Source organism: Trachypithecus francoisi, unplaced genomic scaffold (genome assembly GCF_009764315.1).
Source record: "Trachypithecus francoisi isolate TF-2019V2 unplaced genomic scaffold, Tfra_2.0 Lachesis_group3, whole genome shotgun sequence".
NCBI classification, from domain to species: Eukaryota; Metazoa; Chordata; class Mammalia; order Primates; family Cercopithecidae; genus Trachypithecus; species Trachypithecus francoisi.
Window position 1 is genome coordinate 161846321 of NW_022681468.1, and position 22878 is coordinate 161869198.

Consider the following 22878-nt stretch of genomic DNA (forward strand, 5'->3'; position numbering starts at 1 on the left):
TCTAAGATAGGAGAATCACTCAAGACCAGCAGGTAGAAGCTGCATTGAACCAAGATTGCGCCACTGCACTCCAGTCTGGGTGACAAAATGAAACTCTGTCTAAAAAATAAAAATAAAACATAAAAAGAATCTAGAAAACATCTTGCTTAGAATGTGATACAACTAAGGACATGCTTAGAGGGATAGTTATAGTTTTAAATAACTGTATCAGGAAAAAAAGGGAAGATAAATAAATGATACAAGCTTCCACCTTAAACAAGAAAAAGACTAAACTAGAAGATGAAATCCAAAGCAAACAGAAGGAAGTAAGCAATAGGGATTTGAGCAAAAATTGATGACATAAAAAAACAGACAAAATACAGAGAAAAATTCGTGAAACCAAAAGTTGGGTTTGTGCAGAGATTTGTGAAATTGACAATCCTTTAGCTAGACTGACACAGATCGTTAGAATTAGGAATGATGGAGAGGACATCACTACTGACCCTATAGATTGGATCAGGAATGTTGCTCTTTGCTGCATTGTACTTTCTTGAGGGGAGAGCTATGAAGGAAAACAAAATTCTCATTGCACTTACAACAACACAGCATTGACATTTGGATTCTCACTGGCTTCACTGCTCGTATCTGTGAGGTTCCCAGAAGATCCCATAGCAATGTCATTCATTCTAAATTTATCTCTGGGCTACTCTGGGAACACTGTCTGTGGGTTAGCCCTGCTTTGCAAGGAGCAGTAGAAATATATATATATATATATATATATATTTGAGACTTAGTCTTGCTCTATCGCCCAGACTGGGGTGCAGTGGCGCGATGTTGGCTCACTGCAACCTCTGCCTTCAGGGTTCAAGCGATTCTCCTGCCTCAGCCTCCCGAGTAGCTGGGATTACAGGCACGTGCCACCACACACTACTAATTTTTGTGTTTTTTTAGAGACAGGGTTTCACCACGTGGGCCAGGCTGGTCTCAAACTCCTGACCTCAGGTGATCTGTCCTCCTTGGCCTCCCAGAGTGCTGGGATTACTGGCATGAGCCACTGTGCCTGGCAACTGTTTGTAGCCAGTGGGGAATTGTTTTAATTTTGGGAAGCCTCTTGTAATCAAATCATGTATCAACATTAATCACATGGTAAGTGCTCCATGGTTTTCATTCCTAAAGATTGTAGGATGTTTGACATTTCTCTGCTTAGCTTATGGCAGAAAGGTATTGGGTATCAGAATGTTTGAACAGTTTCTCCTTTTTGGGAATGAAGATGATATTGGGCTAGAATTGAGATGTATGATTGAAAGAATGTCCCTGAGGCCTGAGCAGTGTGCCCTTTTGGGTATGGACATTGGAAGAATGTAGTGAATTCTTACAATTTTATGTTGCCTTGGCATCCATCTTGAATATAAGTTTAGCTTTCTTATACTAGAAGCAAGGCTTACTCACCTTTGCATAGTTTCCAGTTCTACACCTCCTCCTCGTTCCTCAGTGTGGTTGGTCCAGATAGCTGCCTTATCCAACTGCCTCCTTTGGACCACTTCACCATGGGACAGCTTGATGCAATCTACCTGACAAGCCTCTTGAACCCCACACCCCTTATGGAGCCAGTGTCCGCCTCCCAGTCACAGTGTGACCCCAGGGAACTCATACCTGCTTGCTTTAGACCCGCCACTTAGAAGTCTCCATAGAAAACCTGTTTGAATAGTACCCTTGACCCAGTAAGGGCATTGGCCCATGGGTGTCTCTCTTTCTCTCTCCATCTCTCTCACTCCCTGACCTCTGCGTGTGGACTCCCAGGCATGCCATGTACCCCTCAGGACCTGTAAGTAATTATACCTTTGTTTTTATCTTATATCTCTTCTAATCATTGAAAGGGTGCTCTCTATCTTGAAGATACTATATTAAATAAAATGAGAACTTGACCCTAACACAGTTAGTGACAGGCTGAAACATGCTGATTGCACTCTTTATCCATTTAGTGATTTTTCTCAAGTTACTGCACACCATGTATTATCAACATAATTGATATTATAGAATGGAATTATAAAACACTTTTGCCACAGAAAGTTCTATTGGACACAGATTATCTAGAGCTACTACATGTATGCTATTCTATGATAAAAGATGTAGATGTGATAAAAAACATTTATAAAATATAAAAACATTTATAAAATATCTGTCTTAGAAATGTTAGCTAAAATTATTTTGGGAAAAGTATGTTTGAAAATAGAATTGTGAGCTACCACATTTTGATAAATATTTCTAAATTTGTTTATTATCAGGAGACAGCAGAATGAAGTAAAGAAAACAGTAACCTTGTATCAATATGTTTTTATTCAGAAGACAAATGCATGTTTTAACTATTGTATGTTTTTGGCTTAACTTTTTTTGTAAAGTTAAAACTTTACACTTTTACATAAATCTGTAATTTCAAGATATCTTAATGGTTGACAGGGACAGGACAATTGGAAACCTGTAAATATATTTGGTAAAATTTATGATGCATTGTTTTGCAGATGGCTTCAGAGAGTATTAGCACATCTGTTTGAGATGTGCACAGTTTTACATTTGTCCCTTAGGTAATCAACAAGGCTGAGATCAGTAAATCACATGTAAACCACTGTATAGTTATGAGGCTATTCTGAATAGGGATATATCATTTTATCATATCTAGACTTTCTAGTTATATTAATGCTGTTGAAAATGATTTTGTATTACATGCTTTCTTCCAATTCATAGATCAAGATATTTTATTTATGTATGTCTTTTTAATGAAGAGTGGTTAGGATAGTCCTGATTATTGCACATAAACATTGCCTTTCACTAGATTATTGTTTGGGGGCAAATTTTAGACTGTTGTTTTAAAAAAGAGTAGCTTAGTTTAATCCACCCTTTCCAGATATTTAGAAATTATTGAAATGTATTTTTTTGTAAAGATGGTCTTATAAAAATTGTTGAGCTAGAAACATGTCCTTCACCAGTGGAATCCTTAGAAGGTTTCCTTGGGCTTCACTGGGTGGTAATAGACCATGATCATATTGCTCTGTATATAATGGTATAAATTTTGTTTTATAACACTTAGTCTTAATAGATTGGGAATATTTTATCTTACTAATGTAGTCATTAGCTGGCCACTCTCTATGTCCATTGGACCTTACAGAGTAAAGGGAGGGCAGTGCATATTTGAAGCCTGTGTACGTGACACACAAAGGGCTTAGCAACATCCATGTTTTCCCAGCACAGGATACCTATACTTCCTGAATGTTTCATTGTTAAATTAGATTGTGTGTGTGTGTGTGTGTGTGTGTGTGTGGTTTATATGAACTTACAGATGTATGTATTTTAGATGCATTTTTTTTTCTCTTTTTCTTTTATGTCAAGTGATGATAGAGCCTAGAAGGGAAGCAAAACTGTCCATGCCCTTGCCTTAACTTTCAAATCTGATAAAAACATTTATAAAATATCTGTCTTAGAAATACTAGCTAAAATTATATTGGGGAAAGTATGTTTGAAAATAGAATTGTAAGCTACCACATCGTGATAAATATTACTAAATGTGTTTATTGACTTGTCAGGAAGCAAGAGAATGAATTAAAGAAAACTCCAGAGAATGAGCTGACAACGTACTCCCTGGTCAGTGGCTCTCCATGCCTACCTGTGGTTTCTTGGACACCCTTGCAGGTATGTGGGCAGGGAACTGCACATTTATAGGAAACAGGCCTAGGATGGAAGGAGTTGATACATACTGCCCTTCTTGAGTTTGATGACATTTGGTTCCAGTTAAATAGCATGAAAACCCATCTGATAGCCAGCTGAGGGTGGATACCGTTCTGGGGAGTTAAAGGCGAGTGGTCACAACAGGTCTTCCTCGGCAATCCGAGCCCAAAACTGAATCTGCCTCCGTAAAACCATTATGTTTCAGCTCTTTATTTGTATGATTGATTCATCCAGAGGACTTTTAATTTCTTATGTCCAGATATTTTTTCAGTTCATTTTTTGTGATACAAGCACCTTGTGGATTGCCTGTCATAGAACAGGTTCTCAATAAACTTTATTGATAAAAGATATATAAGTAGATTGTCTTGGTAATTTTGTGAGTAACCTGACCAACTAAGCAGTAGAAGACAAATGATTTTAAAACAGAGACATAACTTTCAGTGGGGTTCAGGTGATCTAGTCAGGTCTGGAAATGCGCAAGAGAGAAGGTCCCTGATGCAATGTGCTGACATTGAAATGTGTAGTTACGGACTGGATGGTTGTGGTTTCAGAACTATGTTAATTTAAATCAATATAAAAGAGTAGCAGAGAAGGAATTTCCAGATTCCAGGTGCATTGCTTGTTTCATTGGAAGTGGTGTTTCTCTTTTTTTCTTTTCTGTTTTTTTTTTCACCTCAGAAGATGACTTCCTGGGAACTCTTCTGAGAGTGAATGTTATCAGCAAACTCCCAAAACAACACCCCTTAGACAAAAGCCTCCTCACCTATGCATTGCCTAGGCCACCCACTAAAGGTAAGGTGTTAGTTAAAATAGTCCTTGCTTTCTAGGAGAAGCCATGTCTTAGTAGAAATTGAGCTGTTAATTTTCTGAATATTGATGATGTTTGATTACATTCTAATTGATTCTGAGATTGCATATTATGTTAAGAGATGCAGCTTTTCTTAATATACCTTCGTGGCTTTTCTACATCTCAGTATATTTACTGTTAATATGAAGGATTTCCTTAACTTCTGTCATCTAATAAACTGAACTCCTTCATGGTTTGATCCATTTCACGTGATGCTAGAAAATTGTTGTACATAGGAGACACAGTAGCTTCTCCATAACTGGTAGACTGGAAGGTTGACAAACTGGTCTGAAGTAACTGATGAAATAAATGAATGACCTAGAGCTTTAAGAAACCAGAGCGGAAGAGAGAGACATGAAACCCGAGGCTGTTGATGGCTATTACTTTTTAGGCCAGTGAAAGGAGAAAAAGCAGCACCAGTATCTGGCATGTTTGACATCAGGAAGTTTTAATGTCATTGTTTTGGCCTCATCATGGACTCAGGTGCTAGAAATGAGGTTTTCTCTGTGTACTGTGGGTATATTTGTTCTAGCACAAGTAGGGGGAAGATTAAAGAGGAATTTCATACCCCCATGACTCCTTAGGAAATGTGTTTCTCACCTTTGCCACTTTTCCCCACTGTGTCCTTGCAGGTGATGGCCACAAAGAGGTGGATTTGTTGAGTTGGTGCCATTCCTTCTACTGCCAGCTTCACCAAAACAATGATACAGTCTTCCTTATGCATGGTGACTCTTCTCTTTCCTGTGTTGCAGTGGATACCTCCTGCAGATAAGAAATGCTTAACTGAGAAATGCTCATGTTGGGATATCATCGATGAGACTTTAATTGGGGCATGGTGACTGTTTCCCTTGCTGCCACTTGACTCAATCCCAGGAGCCTCAGTAGAGGATAAAATATTACACAAGATGCTCAAAATGGTGGAATTGCTCAGTGCTCCCATAAATATACATTTATAATTTTCATTTGCCACACGGTAAACTGAAAAATATAGAATATATTAAAAAGAAACTCTGCATGACTTTTTTCAAAAATTCAAAGCATATTTAAATAATATATAAATTAAATGCCCTCCTCTCTTCCAATTCTGTCCCTATAGTTTTCCTCTATTAAGTGAACTACATGCATTCTTTTAGTGGATAGATGCACACAAATACACAAGCCATTTTGGGGAAGGATCCAGCAGTGTGGCCATATTGTAACACATTTTTCTGCAAATTACCTCTTCATTTAACAGCCCTCATTCAATGGCCTTTTTCTTTTTCAGTAATACATACACATCTGTGTCATTTGTTGAATGACGACATGAATGTTTTGTAGATGAAATATAATTAAATGTTTTAAGCATTTCTCACTCATAGATATTTATGTTAGCACCAAATTTCTGTGCAATGAACCTCCCTATATATCAATAATTTTGCATTTGTCTATAATATCATAATAAATTACTTATCAGTTGAATTACTGGGATTAAGTATGTGCACACTTCATATTTTGAAAATTATTGCAAGATTGCCTTCAAAAATGTGGTTAACAACTTTATCCTCCAATGGCAATGAATGAGATTGCCAGCTTTCCTACAACCTCACAGACAATGGATTTTATAAATATTTAAAATTTTTGCCAATGTGATCACCCAAACTATTGTCTTAAATTGTATTTTTTTTGTTTTTGAGTTTGGTCATTTTTTCATGTTTGTTAGCCATCTGTATTTTTTAATTTCCTCTTTATGTCCAATTTTGTGGGTGGGAGGAGGATTTAGTCTCTTCCTGATTTCGAAGAGCTCATTTACTATTTCGGGAAATAAGATTTGGATTGTCAACCATTACAGCTATTTTTTACACACTTTTTAACTTTGTTTTTGTTATAAGAATGTGTATGATTGTTATATGTCCAAGTATAACCATGTTCGCTTTTATGGCTTCTGAGTTTCATGTCATTTTTGGAAAGATATATATACTGAGTCCATAAAACCCTTCACCTATGTTAAATTCTAATTATTTTGTGTTTTTTTAATTCAAATTCTTAAATCATGAGAAATTTTTTTGTTTTGAAATCTTAAAGTTGCCAAGTTACTTGCCATTACTTGCGATTATTTGCCAATAATTGCCCATTTATCTGTACTGCCATCTTGCGCATACGCTGTACTCTCATCTGTGACTGGCTCCATTTTTGTTCTGTGGATTTGTGTGTCTCTTCTTCTGCCTCCTGTCTCATGTGTCTTCTCGTTGGAAGAAATTACAGTTTAGACTGCAATTTCATCAACTTTAATAAATCAATTGAGGGGAAAATGGTTTTTAAAAATATTAAGTAAGTCTTCGTATCCAAGGACAAGGTATGTCTTTTTATATTCAATAATTTTAATTACTGTTAATATTTTCACTTTGGTGACGGGAGTTTTTCTTTTAATTTGCTTTCTTGTTCATTTTTTGTATCTGAAGTTTTTGTTCTGTTTTGTTTTGTTTTGGGGGTAAGTGGTCACCTTACTGTTTCTTGTTGCTTTTCAGATTTTTTCAAAGTATAGACTAAATCCTTTGCAAATATTTGAAGTTTTTATTTCCCCCCTTCATATTGATCCTGATTTTAGTTATGTTGACAAAGTCCACAGACTGTTACTATCAGAACACTTGAACAGTTATGGAAATATTACCCACCCTTGATTTAATCAGAGTTTAATGGTATGCTGCTTTGGTTTGACTGGCACATTGTTGCTGGTCATTTTCTCCCAAAGACCACCAGAAAGAGCTATGATCAAGCAAAGCTGAGTTTGTTAAACTTACCTGCAGCAAGGGAAAACACCACCTTGATAGGGTTTAATAATGTTTCAAAATCAAGAAATGAGGCTTTGGGGTCTGGGCAGGGAACTAATTAGAAATGGGCAAAATTGTCATGCAATACTTTAAGATTGGTGGGAAAGTGAGATGAGGTTCTTAATGTGAGGACTGATGGTCAAATCATTTTCTAGGTGAGCTGTTTGCCTGTAGAAAGCTGTGATCAATGATAGAAGAACTATTTGCCTAGATAAGCAAACTGAATTTATTTATTGGTTTACAGTTTTATCTTGCTGGGCAGGACTCTGCTGGGGGTGGTATCAGGTCATATTCCCAATAGGTAAGTTATTTTGATGTGGGTGGTCTTAATCATCAATGTGTAAAATGCTGATTTTTAAGTGCGAAATACTTTGTCTACTATGTTAGGAAAGTCTCCCACCTTTTATATATTGTAAGGAATTTTAATCAAAACCAGGTGGTAGATATAATCAAATTTTTTTTGCAGAATCTGTTTTACTATTCTTTTTAAAGACTTTTATCACTGTGAATTAATTTACTGTTATTGCAACTTCCTTTTATTCCTTGAATGAACAGACCCTACTGGTTTTTAAAATGTTTTATTCTTTTAATTTACTACTTAATCGTAGGTATTTTAATTTGATTTGGAATTTTTACAAGTATACGACTAAGTGAAATTGATCTGTGATTTTTCTTTTTTGTGCTATTTTTGTCATGTTTTGGTATCAGATATTCTGGTTGTGTTAATCATTTTGAGGATTTTCTTATACTGTGTTCTAGAGTGGGTAAAAAAGCTCTCATCTCACTTTCAGTGTTTAAGTGAACATATCAATGAAATCATCTGGACTCTCCTTTGGTTTTGGTGGTTTGGAGTTAGAAGAGAGGCTATCTAGAAGTTTTTTCTTTTCCTTTTTTTTGTATGGTTATTGCTTATTCTTTGTTCTGTGTCTTAAATATAACCTGTGTTATCTTAGCAAATCACATTTCATACAGATTTTCAAACACATTAGCATTAAGTTATACAGTGTTCTTTCATCATTCTATTAAATTTCTCTTGTTTCAATTATGTATTCATTTTCATTCCAGTTGTAGTTATTTCTGCCATGCCTTTGTTAATGAATAAGTTTAACTAGTGGATGTTTAGCATCACTAGCTTTCCCCTTCCCTCTCCCTCAATCAGGTCTTTGGTATAATTTATCAGGTATTTTTTAAGGTTCTAATTTACTAATATATATTGGTTCTGTATTCTTTTATTTCTTTTCCTAATAAATTCTTAAACATGTGTAATACATTCATATTCACTTATTCTTGGCAATGAAAGATTTACCCTGCTGTGCATTTTATAAAACTTTTCATTATGAACACATTGTAAACATACATTGTATAAGGAGAAGAGAACAGTGAACGAGCACATGCAAGGAACTGGAACTGGTTCCATCATTATCAACATTTTGCCGTATTTACTTTGTGTTAATTTTAAGTATTTTCAAATAAGCTAGAGAAATAATAACACTTCTTATTCTTCTATAAACATTTTTACAATTTTATTTTTAAATGTGTATGTATACATACTCATATGCTTTTATACTCTTCCATAACTTATAGCTTATGTAGTATATACATATTTTAATATTTCTGATTATTACATATCCATAGATGTGGAGCTTCCCTATTTGTAATGACTTATATTTTTCCATAAGTAAAATTTACATAGTTAAATGCATTGATATATAGTAATTGTATAATTCAGTAAGTTTTCTTAAAAGTAAATCCTATCCCATTCAGAAGACAGAATATTTTTATTACTTGAGAACCTACCCTACAGCCTCTTTACAACCAAGCACCTTCTCAAAAAAACAATGTTGTGATTTCTACAATGACAGATAAATTTTGCCTCTTTTGAAATTAATATAAATGGAACCACACAGTGTGTGTCTGGCTTCTTCTACTCATCATAATCATGTTGAGATTTATCCGTGCTCTTCCTTGTATGAGCAGTTTTAAAAATTTTTTATAGTTGTAATATTTATCTAAATGGTCATATTGCAGTTTGTTTATCTATTCTCTTGTTGATGGACACCTGAGTAGTTTCTAGATTTTAGCTGTTTTGAATGTTAGCAGATCTCTTATGTAAATACCTAAAAATTGAATTTTTTGCTTAACTTACAGAAAACTGCTAGAGAGTCTTCTAAAGAAGTGGATAGTTTTCAAACTCTCAACCAGTGATATGAGATTTTTAGTTGCTGTCCATTTTTGCCAACATTGGAAATTGTCAGTCTTATCTGTTAACTGGGTGTGAGCTGACATTTTGTTGTGACCTCAATTTGAAATTTGACCGCTTAAGAAGGCAACCAGTTTTTCATGAAGTTATCCAATTGTAAATCTTCTGTAGTAAAATTTGTGTATTTTTCCTAACTTTTAAATTACGATTTTGAAATAATTTTGGACTTACAGGAAATTTGCAAAAATAGTAGAGTTCCTGTGTATTCCGTACCCAGCTTTCTGGATGTTAGCATTTTATATAATCATTATTATGACATTACATACAATGATTGAAATCAGGAAATTAATATAATACTATCAACCAATCTGCAGACCATATTCAGGTCTTTCCAGTTATCTTACTAATGTCCTTTTAATCTAGTCCAGGATCCAATTCAAGATCCCTTATTGCATTTATCTGGCATGTTTCCTTTGCCCTCTCTCCTGACTACACATCTGGGAGAGTTCCCTCAGTCTTTCTTTGTATTTCATTAAATTGCCACATTTGAGAAATACTAAACCATAATTTTGTACCTTAGTCCTCAATTTGGATTTGTCTGATATTTTTTATTATTAGATTCAGGTTATGCACTTTTGACAAAAGATAACACAGCAGTAATGGTGTGCCCTTTTCAGTGGATCGTATCTGGGGTACGTGATGTCAATGTCTTATTTCTGCTGATATTAAATATGATCACTTGATTAAGGTAGTGTCTGCTAGGTTTATCCACTGCAAAGTCACTGTTTTCCTTTCTTTGTAATTAATATTTTGTGAGGAGATACTTTGAGACTACGCAAATATTTTATCTCATCTAATTTCAGCCATAATTGAAGATTCTTGCCTACAGCAATTATGATTATGGTGTAAACCTAGTGATGGTTTCTATTTCTGTGATATTTTCTCTACGTATTAGAATTTGACTGTAAAGAAGATCTGTCCTTCTTCCTCATTTATTTGTACTCAGTTGTTATTTTACATCAGTGTGGATTTGTGCATACCTTATTTTATGGATTGTTATATATTGCAATCATTATTTGTGTTTGATTTTCAATTTTTTTTTTCCTGGATTTGATCACTGGGAGCTCCTTTAAGTTGGCCCTGCGTTCTTGTAATATAACCCCATAATTTTTGGACCACTTCTTATTTTCTGGTATCACAAGATGTTCTAGGTTTGTCTTGTATTTTCCTTCCCCAAGCCTGTAATCAACCATTTCCTCAAGGAGTTCTAGTTCTTCATATTGTGAAATAGTATTTAGAAACCAAGATCTTGTGATTAAGTGTATTCCTTGCTAACGGGGTTTTATTGCTTCTAGGCCTAGAGCTTGGAGCTGTGTGTCCATTTACACACACACACCCCCCTATAATGTCTCTATCCATTTATCTATCTTAAATATATATACTAATAATGTATAGAATACTATAGATAGTATATATCTATCTTTATTAAAAATCACGAGTTCATACTGTTATGATTATAATCCATCATCATAAGGTTCATTTTATTCTTTCCTCTTGGCTTATTTGTGATTTGTTTCTTCAACAGTGAGAAACCTACCTTTCATGTATCTACAATATGTTTTGTTATTTCTTCAGTGCGGTATGTGCTTAAAGTAATTTCAGAATTTCTAAATTATACCCATTTAAAAATGAAATCACTAACTACAGCACGGTATTTAAATATGTTCTTTTGGCCGGGCGCGGTGGCTCAAGCCTGTAATCGCAGCACTTTGGGAGGCCGAGACGGGCGGATCATGAGGTCAGGAGATCGAGACCATCCTGGCTAACACGGTGAAACCCCGTCTCTACTAAAAAATACAAAAAACTAGCCGGGCGAGGTGGCGGGCGCCTGTAGTCCCAGCTACTTGGGAGGCTGAGGCAGGAGAATGGCGTAAACCCGGGAGGCGGAGCTTGCAGTGAGCTGAGATCCGGCCACTGCACTCCAGCCTGGGCGGCAGAGCGAGACTCCGTCTCAAAAAAAAAAAAAAAAAAAAAAAAAAAAAATATATATATATATATATATAGTTCTTTTTTCTTTATCCTTAACAATGTTCGGTCAACATACTGTTTCTAAACGTATTTAGGTTAGTTACCTTGTTTTCCTATCCCCTGTAGTATGGTTACATTAATCATATAATCAGGCAGGTTTTTTTTTTTACTGTTTATGTTCCATTTTGAGTTCCCTCACCTTTTGGATTATTTTAACTATATTTTGTATATGTGAAATATTACTGTGGTTCTAAAAATTAGGATTGTGAGAAATATCACTCCCCCATCATCCCTGCTACACTGATTCCATTCCTCCCTTCTTTCCACCCTAATCTCACCCAACCCCTAGAGTTAACTAGTCTAATAATTTTTGATTTATTTTTTTTCTCTTTTTTTTTCTCGATCACAAGTGGGCAGATACATATATATTTTATCATATCCCCTTCCTTCTTACATGATTGGTGGCATACTATAGATTTTTTTTGCAATTTTCTTGTTCCACTTAATACGTCGTGGAAATCACTTCATGTGTATTCAAAGATATATTCCTCATTCTTTTATGCTTGGTATGGTTAACTCTATGGATGCACCACAATTTATTCAACCCCTCAGCTCTATGAAAATTGTTTGCAATATGTGTCAAGTATCACACTACAAATAGTTTTACATTGGATTGTTTATTCCCTCTTCGTTTGGAAGCGTTCTTTGTATTACTGGGACATACATTTCTTGTTCAATATATGTGTTGCAAAGGTTTCTTTCATTAAGTATCTTAGCCTGCCTCCCTTTCTTTCCATTTCCTTTCTTTTTCTTTTCTTTCTTCTCCTTTTAATGCTATTATGCTCTAAATTTTAAAATAGCCCAAATTTGCCAGTGGCTCATTCCTTATTGCTATTTCTTCTTCCTTTCCTTTTGTCCTCCACGGCTTTTCCTTTAATTTAGGTGAAATTAACATAATGTAGCCATTTAGTGCATTCAAAATGTTTTGCAACTGCCATCCTTAACTAGTTGCAAAACATTTTCAGCACCCCAAAGACAATTCATACCCATTAAGCAATCACTTCCAACTCTCTTTCCCCATCTTTTCATTTTTGTTTTTTGGAGTTTTTTTGAGACAAGGTCTCACTTTGCACCCAGTCTAGAGTGCAGCGGCACAATCATAGCTCACTGCAGCCTCAAACTCCTGGCCTCATGCAGTACTTCCACCTTAGCCTCCCGAGCAGCTAGGACTAGAGGCCTATGTCCCTACACCAGGCTAATTTATAAAAGAAAGGTTTTAGACACAGGGTCTTGCTATGTTGCCCAGGCTTGTGTCTTTCAATAAACAGATATTTAAAATTTTTAAGTCCAGTACATCAGTTTGAGTCTCTTATTTTTAGTGCTTATTACTAACTTGGTATTAAATCTTTGCTTCAAGTTTGCAAATAATAGTTTTCTAAGTTTTCTTCTGGAAGCTTTGGGACATAAATATAACTTGTATCTCAAATCATTTTCAAATGTAGTTGAAGTTACTTGTTTTCATGAATCTCCAGTTGTTCCAGAACCATTTGCTCAAAAGATTTTTCTTTTTCTACTGAATTATCTAATGCCATGGTTGAAAATAAATTGGCCATATACATATGGATGTGTTTTGAACTCTGTTTTTCCTTCTTTATGCCATTCTTTTTCACTGAAGTTTAATAGTAAATCTTGAGATTAAGTAGTGTGAGTCCAAAATTTTGTTATTTCAAGGCTTTATAGAGGAAGGAGATGGCTACACTGGTTCCTTTGTATTTTCACTTAAATTTTAGAACTGTGTTGTCAAGTTCCTAAAAAACCCAAATGAGAAATTGATTTTGATTACATCAAAACTATAGATAGATTTAGGAGGAATTGACATCTTAACAGAGAGTCTACAGTTCTCCATTTATTAGGTCATCTATAATTTCTCATAGATGTCTTTTATAGTGTTTAGTATAGAAGCATACCTCGGGCCGGGCGCGGTGGCTCACGCCTGTCATCCCAGCACTTTGGGAGGCCGAGGCGGGCGGATCACGAGGTCAGGAGATCAAGACCATCCTGGCTAACACGGTGAAACCCCATCTCTACTAAAAATACAAAAAATTAGTCGGGCATGTTGGCAGGCGCCTGTAGTCCCAGCTACTCAGGAGGTTGAGGCAGGAGAATGGCGTGAACCCGGGACGCGGAGCTTGCAGTGAGCCGAAATCGTGCCACTGCACTCCAGCCTGGGCGACAGAGCGAGACTCCATCTGTTTTCAATATAGGAATATTATTAAAATTTAGCATTTAATAAATTAGATAAAATTAAATTGTTAAATTTATTTTATTTGTGGTTTTGTTGCTATTGTCAATGAATATGTTTAAATTTTGTTTTTCAGATTTTGTTACTATTATATGAAAACGGTAATATTTTCACATTGCAGATGCTTTCCAGTGGGTTGTCTTCTTTTCAGTCTTAGGAGAAAATATTTAATGTCTTACCATTAAGAAAGATACTAGCTTATCTTGTTGTAATTTTTTTTGCAGATGCCCATTACCAAATCGAGCAAGTTTTATTCTAGTGCCAGTTTGCTGATAATTTTTATAATAAATATATGGTAAATTTACTGAATGTTTTTCTCCGTTTATTAATATAATCATGTTTTCCCCTTTATTCTCTTATTATGGGAAACTGCGTTGGTCAGCTTTTGGATGTTAGCCCAACATTGCATTCTTGAATAATCCAGTTGGTCACTGTTATCCTTCTTGTATGTATTACTGTATTCAGTTTTCTACTAGTTATTTAAGAGTTTTTCACCTATGTCTGTGATGGCCATTAGCCTGTGATTTCCTTTTTAAAAATTATTTTTGTCCGATTTTAGCATTAGACTTAATAAAATATATTTAGTCTAGTGCTCTGTTTGCTAATACACTTGACCCTTGAACAATAGCCATGGGGATTAGGGATGCAGACACCCCCCCCGCCCATCGTTGACAATCTGTGGACCATTGTTTGCTCTCCAGAAACTTAACTACTAATAGCCTACTGTTGACTGAAAGTCTTACAGATAACATAACTAGTCAATTAACACATATTTTTATGTATTACATGCTGTTTTCTTACAATAAACGAGAGATAAATGTTATTAAGAGATATAAGGAAGAGAAAATAGATTTAGTATTCATTACCTGAAAGTGGATCATCATAAAGGTCTTCATTCTCATCATCTTCATGTTGAACAGGCTGAGGAGGAGGAAGAAGAGGAGGGGTGGTTCTTACTATATCGGGGTGGCAGAAACAGCACACTTGGTGTAACTATGGAAATATAGTTTCTAGCTTTTTTGCTTTTTCATTTCTCTAAAGATGTTTCTATTTGGTACAGTCCTTCTTCCACTGTTTACTTATTTGTAGTACCCATATCATAGAAGGAGCCATATTGTAAAGAAGTCAAACACAGACTTGAATAATTAGAAACCTTCTGCCAGACTGTTTTTCTGGCACTACTTCTATGTCGTCCTCCTTATCATCTGGTACTGGTTCAGAAGCACTTGTCTCCATCACATCATCTTCTGTTAATTCCTCTGGTGTGTCGTCTGTTAGCTCTTGAATTTCTCCAAGGTCTATATCTTGAAAGCCTTCACTCACCACCGTTTTTTCCATGTTCACTATCTCTTTCATGATTTCCTTGATTGGCTCTGTTGTAAATCCTGTCAAGTCATGCACAACATCTGGACACAGTTTCCTCCAGCAGGGGAGTGTGTTAGGTTGGGCTTGATGGCTTTCACAGCTTTTTGTATAACAATGATGGCATCTTCAGTGGTGTGATCCTTCCATACTTTCATGATGTTCTATCAGGGTTCTCTTGCATAGTGTTGACAGTCCTTTCCATAAAGTACTGTGTGTAATGAGCCTTAATGGTCCTTATGACTCCCTGATCTAGAGGATGATTTAGAGATGTTGTGTCTGGGGACAAATAGACCACTTTGACACCTTCAGTATTGAACTCATGGGGTCAGGGACATTGTCCAATCAAAAGAAAAAGAAAAAAAAAACTTTAAAAGGCACTCACTCACTGGCAAAGTACTTCCTGACATCAGGGTCAGAACATCAATGAAACCAATATAGAAAAAAAGAATTCTTATTGTCCAGGCCTTTTTGTTTTACAACCAAAAGACTGGCAGCTGGTGTTGTAACTTTTCCCTTCAAGGCTCAGGAGTTAGCAGCTTTATAGATAAGGTCAGTCCTGATCATAAACCTGATTACATTTGCACAAAACAGTAGAATTAGCCCATCCCTTCCTACCTTAAATCCTGGTGTTCACTTCTCTTCCTTACTAATAAATGTCCTTTCTGGCATTTTTCTGTTTTTGTTTCTGTTTTTGTTTTACAGAGTGGGGCACTTTCATCTGTTTAAAAACCTGTTCAGGCAGATATCCTTTCTCCTGAATGATTTTCTTAATGGCATCTGGGAACTGCTTCTCCTGCTTGACTGTTTTTAAGCCAAACCTCTTTCTAAAATTATCAAACCATCCTTTGCTGGCATTAAATACTCCAGATTTAGAACCTTCACCTTCCTTTTGTTTAGGTTGTCATATAGTGACTTAACTTTTTCTCAAATCATCTTACACCTTAGAGGTATGCCTTACAGCAATCCTGTACCCACAGAAAAGATGCATTTTCAATAGATAAAAATGTATTTTGCAAAAGTGCAAGGTTTTCACACTGCTGGCACAGTTGCAACAATGGCTTCATGAATTTCCTTTTCTTTTTGTTTTTAACAATGGTCCTCACACTGGATTTATTTATCTTGAAATGGCAGTAGCCCCTGCTGCAGACCTCAATCTATGGTGCCTTTTATGCAATTAAATATTTTCTTGTAATGTCATGACTTTCCGCTGCTTCTTAGGAGTACTTCCAATATCACCAGTGGCATTTCATATGGGTCCCATGGTGTTAAGGTTTATGGTATTACACAAGGCACTATGAAAAGTAGTATGAGAACTGAGAGACCTTTCGTTTTACTGCCATATGCAATTTAGTGGAGGGAGAAACTTCACTGGCATGATTAGGGTCACATGGCATTTTAAGCAGATACAATTGAACTCCACACCATAGCAAAAAGGAGGTAACGACAACATTATTACAGTAATGTTGGGTGTACTACAGCTAATTTTATGCAGTTAGGATTTAATACTACATAGTTACATTTATTTATATTTCTCTCAACTGCAAAATGGCACCATGTAGGATGTATGAGTATGTGTCGGTAGGTTTTGATGAATTTTAACTTTTTATAATTTGTGTATATTTTATGGTAATAAATGATAAAAATAGACTAGTATCTACATATATTTTATGCATTCATGACATACCTTTTTCTTAATTTTTTCAATATTTCTGGACTATGCAGTTGTTTTTTCAACACAATTCAAACTTGTGTTGTTCAAAGGTCAGATTTCTTTTTGGAATGGTTGGTAGAATTCATTAGTGAAATGATCTGGGCCTGGAGTTTCCTTTATGATATTTTAATGAACAATTTCAATTTATTGAATAATACAGGATTGAGAGTTTCTGTTTCATTTAATGGCAGCTTTAGTACTGTTTTTCAAAGAGTATAGTCCATTTTATCAGATTTTTCAAATTTGGTAGTATAAAGTTGTTCATGATATTTCCTTATTACCCTTATACTGTCTGTAAGATCTCACCTTTCCACTTCTGATGTGGGTAATACTATTTTTTCTTAGATTACTCTTTTCAGGGTTTTTTTTTTTTTTTTTTTTTTTACTATCTTATTTTTCATTCGAAAGAATCAATCTTTGATTTGCTAATTTTCTGTTTTTCTTTTTTTTATATTATTGATTTCTTAATCTTGTTTTTAATATGCTCTTTTTTTTGATAGCTTCTTAATCTTGAGACTATTAAGTCTTTTATTATGGACCTTTCTTATTTTCTAATATAACAATTTAAGGCTATAAGCACCACACTGATAGATTCCACAAACTTTGATATATTGTTTTAATTACCATTTAATTCAAATATTTTCTTACTTTGTGTTTTAATTAGATCTATTAATTTAAATGGAGTATTTAATTTCCAAATATTTGGGGCTTTTCTGTGTAGCTTGTTACAACTTGTGTTTTAGTTTTGTTTTGGTTCTAAAAATTTACTCTGATATTTCAGCTTTCCAAATTTATTGAGACTTATGGTCTAGCATATGGTCTGTCTTGACAAAAGTTTCACATGCACAGGGATATATATTTAAACTCAAGGTGTTCAGATTTTGTTCAGATAGTAGTGTTGAGATTTTCTAGATTGTCAGTCAATTTTTAAAATTGTTTTATAAGTTAAAAGGAGAATAGTTTTAAAAATCTCTGCTGTGATTATGATTTTATTTATCTTTAGTTCTCTCAGTTCTTTGTGTATTTGGAAATATTTCTACTTTTATGAATATCATGACTGTAATAAATTTTATATTTTCCGAATTTGGCATGTCTTCCCTTATGTAGTATTTGTGGTCTTCGAGTCTTCTTTGTCTGGCATCTGAATAATATTACCAGTTTTCCTGGGTTTGCAGCATGTCTGATATATCTTTTTCTGTTCTTTAAATCTGTCTCCTTAGTGCTTCCGTTTCAGAGAGCATAGAGATGGGTCTTTCTTGTCCAATTTAACCACCAGTGACTTTTAAGTCTTTGGGGTCTTAAGTCCCTTTGCATTAAACATACTAACGTGACTGGACTCATGCCTAGTATTTACCTATTGTTTTTCCAGTTGTCTCCTCTAGTTCGTTCCTCTCATGCTGCTTTGCTTCATTGTTTTGGGTTAATTGAATATTTGTAGTATCCTATATTAACTTCTCTTTATATTTTGGCTCCACCTCTGGGTATTCTGTATGGGTTATAATATGTACTCTTAATTTATGACAGCCTGCTTTGATTTAGTATTGTACACTTCTCATGAAGTAAAAAAATATATATTTTATATATATATATATATATTTGAGAGGGAACCTCAATCTGTCACCCAGACTGAAGTGCAGTGGCATGATGTCGGCTCACTGCAACATTAGGTGGTACTGTACTAACTCTGAAAGGACTGTGATAATTTAAAGATGCATATTATAACCATAGAACAGTCACTGAAAAGTGCAGAGAAATATAGCTAAAAAAGCAATAGCAGAATTAAAATGTAATAGTAAAAATACTTGATTAATCTAAAAAGAATACAGGAAAGAATGAAGAAAAGAACAAAGTAAACTTTATAGAAAACAGATGGCAAAATGGTAGACCTAAACATAGTCATATTATAAATTAGTTTAACGGCACTCTTGTTTTTCATTGCCTTAATTGATCAAATGATAGGTAAAGTATTTTAAAGTCTCTGTAGTTTTCTTTAAATCTTAACATTTTGTGCAATTTTTGCTTTACGAAGATTGATGCTATGATATTTACCAATCATTTAGAAGAGATATTGCAGGGTGTTTTGATAAGTTTAGGTTACTTACAAATCTTATATGATGAAATCAACATTTTTTATTTGATCAACTTAATAGAGGCATCCTGTTTGAAAGAAGAAAATAACAGATCTACAAATTTTCTGATTCATGTAATAACCATTATGATAATAAATGTTTTTATTTATTGAGTGCATACTGAAAAGTGGTAGGAAGATTTTGTGCTGAAATATTTGTAAGCTTAGTATTTAAAAAATGTTTTGGCTGGGCTTGGTGGCTCACGCCTGCAATCCCAGCTCTTCGGGAGGCTGAGGTGGGTGGATCACTTGAGGTCAGGAGTTCGAGACCAGCCTGGCCAATATGGTGAAACCCTGTCTCTATTAAAAATACAAAAATTAGCCAGGTATGGTGGTGCACACCTGTCGTCCCAGCTACTTGGGAGGCTGAGATGGGAGAATCACTTGAACCCAGGAGGCGGAGGTTGCAGTGAGCTGAGATTGCACCATTGCACTCCAGCCTGGGCATTGCAGCGAGACTCTGCCTCAAAAAAAAAAAAAAAAGTTTCTAATTACCCCATGCTAAATGTGTTATAATGTTACTAATTTGATATATAACACATATGTAACATTTTATGTATGTGCTCATATAATGATACTCATAATGCCTCCCTCAAATTGCTCTTTTGAGTATTAAGAAAAGGTTATATAGAAAAATCAGTTTCAAAAGGTTTGGAACATAAGGCTACAGTGATTAGATGCTGAGAACAGCAGCAATAATGGTCATTATAATATCTGATTAAGGCAATATTTGCACCCAGGTATACCTTGCTACAGAACTGTGTGATTAACCGTTATACGTTGATGCTATTCATACCCTACCTTCACTTTGTTGGCATAATCTGAAGTTTTAAACCATGATCACATATTGCATTTGCACAATTAAATTTTAAAATATATACAAGTTGCAGTCAAATTATTGTGTTTATTCCATGATTATATTCTGTTTCCATCCATAAGTACCCTATGTTCAACAATGACATATCAAAGAGAATTCGGTCATCACCTCTTGCTTCATTGTAACATGTTCACACTGTTCTTTATCTCTTCTTTCCATTGGCAGTATTATGTTCTCAAGAAGAATTATTCCAGAAGCACCCCTGAAATAATATATTTCCTTAATTTTGGTATCATTAGGTATCATTAGCCCTTCTTTGCCTTTCTCTATAAATTGTTGTGATCAGTCATCTCTCTCAATTATAATATATACAACACAAAGTACCTTAAAGGAAGAAAAAAAGATTAATAACCATGTTGGGTCTGGCTCAGGCTTAATGGAGTCCAGTAGTCCAGAATTTAAAGACCCATTGATCCCTTTTCTCTTAGTTCTCCATTTCTTTTTTGACTTAAATCTGCAGTCACTTTTTCTTCATGTGAGTGATAGAAAGCCCCTTTTTTGTGGACCGTTATGACTTAGGCTTTTATCAGAGCCTCAGAGAATTGCTGTTTTATTGGTTAGGCTTTAGGTTTCCAATCCGCATATACAATTCCTTTGAAGCACCAGACTTACAGGCAATTTGATTGAGGGAACTTCTTGGGATATGAAACATTATCAGGCACCATTTCTAATGTACCTAAGTTGTGACTTCATGTTTAGAGAAGAAAATATTTTTTTTCTTGACCTCAGGCTGCAAAAGGCTTTCTTGGCCTCAGACTTCCTTCTGGAGGTGATCACCTCCTCAATGAACTATCTTTAAGGGCCTGTGGTGTGTGCCCTCCTTTCAGGAAATTAGTGTGTGCCTGGAGGCACTGGTAATGGCTTCTCTCATCTTACTCTGGCTTGGAAGAATATGGCTATTGCAGATTTTTTTGTTTCATTACCCCCGACCTTCAGACTCCTTACGTGTTATAGGCAGAAAAGGTGCCTCCACAAAGTCGTGAGCTATTCTCTGCTTTCAAAAGGGCAGTGGGATACGGTCGTTAATTCTTGGTAGCAGCACCATCATGAATAGCTGCCACACCCATATACATCATTATCTTTTTTGGTGAAGACTTAGTCTAAGACTCAGGCCATGATATCCAAAAGGCTATGTTAATGCACTACTTTGGTATAATCTCAAAATAATTGTCAGCTCCCCAGTGGAATGCCTGCCTTGGTCCACGTGGAATGTGGGCATATGGTAGAACTTCCTCGGAGGGACTAGAAGAGGAACTAAAGAATGTTAGGCATATAAATTATTGTTTCTTTTACTTTTGGTTTCTTTCCACTGAGTTGTGTGTGAGCCCCCACACCCACCCTACCTGCCTGTCCTCTAACCTTACCAATGCTGTTTTCATGCTGTTGTAGAATTGGATGTGTAAAATTAAATTAGCCTTTCTCCTAATAGCTGTAAAATAAAGGAACAAATTTGACAAAGTAACTACCTATCTGATACATAAGAAGGCTATTAGGCTGTACCACAAGTGAAAAAGTTCAATCCTGATATCTCAAAATAGTGCCACTTGAAGGAAAACATTGGGGCCATCTGTTTCTCTAATTGTAGTTAGAGTACAGATTTTCAAAATATGAGCTTCAGGCATAAAAATGCAGTATTAGCAACTCGCAACTTGAAGAAATAGTTACTATGTCCTGGGTGGGCCACAGGTAAAATAGTACCAACTGCATGTTATATTTAACTGCAATTAAAAATGGCAGTGCTGGGTGTCTTCTGTCATCTCCTAAAGATCCTATAGAGGGAGCCATAGCTAGTGTAGAGGCTAGCCATAGCTAGCCATGGCAAAGACCACAGAGAACGCTCTTCAACATGCCCTACACTGATCCTCCTCTGCTCTGGTGTGGAGAAATGTCAGATTCAGCACTAACAAGGTTAAAGGTGTAAATTGAGGAAAAAAATTGAGAAAAGTTATCTTTTACATAAGACTTCAGAAAGAAATTGCATTGTCAGATTTGGAGCTGGTCTGTAATTTCATCCAGTTGTCATTTTCATTTTAATTACTGTCACTGTTTTCTTCATCCTTGATAAACTATGAGTTCTTTGAGATTGTCTTTCATATCCTGATGTCAGATCTTCCTGTATTTTCTGATCGTGGTATGTGCTCAGTAAATGCAATTTTAGCATTTGGAATGGTTTATCAAATGATTGAAGGAATGGGTAATAATATAGATTACATATACAGTCAGCCACGTATGTGTATGTATGTGTGTTTGTGTGTGTGTGTATATATATGTATGTACAGTTGACACTGTATCGATGCATTTCACATTTGTGGATTCTCCAATCATGGATCGAAAGTATTCTTTAAAAATATGGTTGCATCTGTACTGAACAGGCACACACTTTTTTCTTGTCATTATTCTCTTAAACAATGCAGTATGACAACTATTTAGCATAGCATTGACACTGCATTAGATATTATAAGTAATCTAGAGATTAAAGTATATAGGAGGATGCATGTAAGTTATATGCAAATACTGCACTACATCTTATATAAGGGATTAGAACATCCATGGATTTTGGTATCTGGTAGGTTATACCTCCTCTTTGAGGAGGTGAGTATCGTAGACGCAGGTAAATATGATCCAGAGGGCAAAGAGGCATTGCCAGCCTCATACTGTCTGTCAGCACCATGCTGAGTTCCATGAAAGCAGCCAGAGAGAGGTTGGTGGTCAATACCTGATGTAGAGAAGATGTCACAGCAATGTGCCTCTATTGAGTAAGTCACCAAAATTGTGAATGACTGAATAAATGGGCAAAGGGATTTGTTCCCTACCTGCTGTGGGATGTTTCTTGTAGTTATGACCTCCATGAAAGAGAGACTCGTATTTGGAGAAAGTTCACAGCTGAAACCATGACATTTAACTTTTGAAGTCA

The 22878-nt window shown here is 35.4% G+C and overlaps 1 protein-coding gene across 1 annotated transcript in view; it reads left to right on the top strand.

The window, feature by feature from the left end:
- The window catches only part of LOC117070978, a 239965-nt gene that overhangs the window by 65650 nt on the left and 151437 nt on the right, over positions 1–22878 (top strand). Inside the window, exons 37-39 of the mRNA XM_033190771.1 lie at positions 1780–1804; positions 3558–3663; positions 4378–4491. The gene's annotated coding sequence lies outside the window, so the exon portion shown is untranslated. The remainder of the gene's footprint in view (positions 1–1779; positions 1805–3557; positions 3664–4377; positions 4492–22878) is intronic.